The sequence below is a fragment of the Arachis duranensis genome, chromosome 10, assembly GCF_000817695.3.
Source record: "Arachis duranensis cultivar V14167 chromosome 10, aradu.V14167.gnm2.J7QH, whole genome shotgun sequence".
Lineage (NCBI taxonomy): Eukaryota > Viridiplantae > Streptophyta > Magnoliopsida > Fabales > Fabaceae > Arachis > Arachis duranensis.
In genome coordinates, this window is record NC_029781.3 from 58,500,118 (window position 1) to 58,501,064 (window position 947).

Genomic DNA, 947 nt, shown 5'->3' on the forward strand with positions numbered 1-947 from the left:
ATGCCATTTGGTGCAGGGATGACTTTTCCTTGACACCTCAGGATCTGTGGACCCCACAGGATCCCCACCTACCCTACCACTCTTTCTCTCTTCTTCACCCATTCACCAATCACCTCAACACCTCTTCCCCAAAAACCCTTCACCTATCAAATCTCATCTTTCTCTTCACCACTCACATCCATCCTTCATAAAACCCCACCTACCTCACCACTCAAATTCAAACCACTTTCCCTCCCAAACCCACCCATACATGACCGAACCATGAGCCCCCCACTCCTATATAAACCCATCTTCACTCCTTCATTATCACACAACCAAACCACCACTTCTCCCCCTTTTTTGCCGAACACAAAGCCATTCTCTTCTTCCTCATTTCTTCTTCTTCTACTCTCTTCTTTCTTCTTTTGCTCGAGGACGAGCAAACATTCTAAGTTTGGTGTAGTAAAAGCATTGCTTTTTGTTTTTTCATAACCATTTATGGCATCCAAGGCCGGAGAAACCTCTAGAAAGAGGAAAGGGAAGGCAAAAGTTTTCACCTCCGAGTCATGGGAGATGGAGAGATTCACCTCAAGGGATGCACTTTCCTCCACAAAACTATTGGGAGCAACCAAACACCTCCCTAGGAGAATTGAGTTCCAACATGGGACAACAAAGGGTGGAGCATCAAGAACACTCCATCATCCTTCATGAGATTAGAGAAGATCAAAGAATCATGAAGGAGGAGCAACAAAGACAAGGAAGAGATTACCAACCCCATTCAACAAGTCGGAATCTTAATGGTTCAAGAGTTCTATGCCAATGCATGGATCACCAAGAACCATGATCAAAGTGTGAACCTGGATCCAAAGAATTGGCTTACTATGGTTCGGGGAAATACTTGGATTTTAGTCCGGAAAGTGTAAGGTTGGCATTCAATTTGCCCATGATGCAAGGAGATGAACATCCTT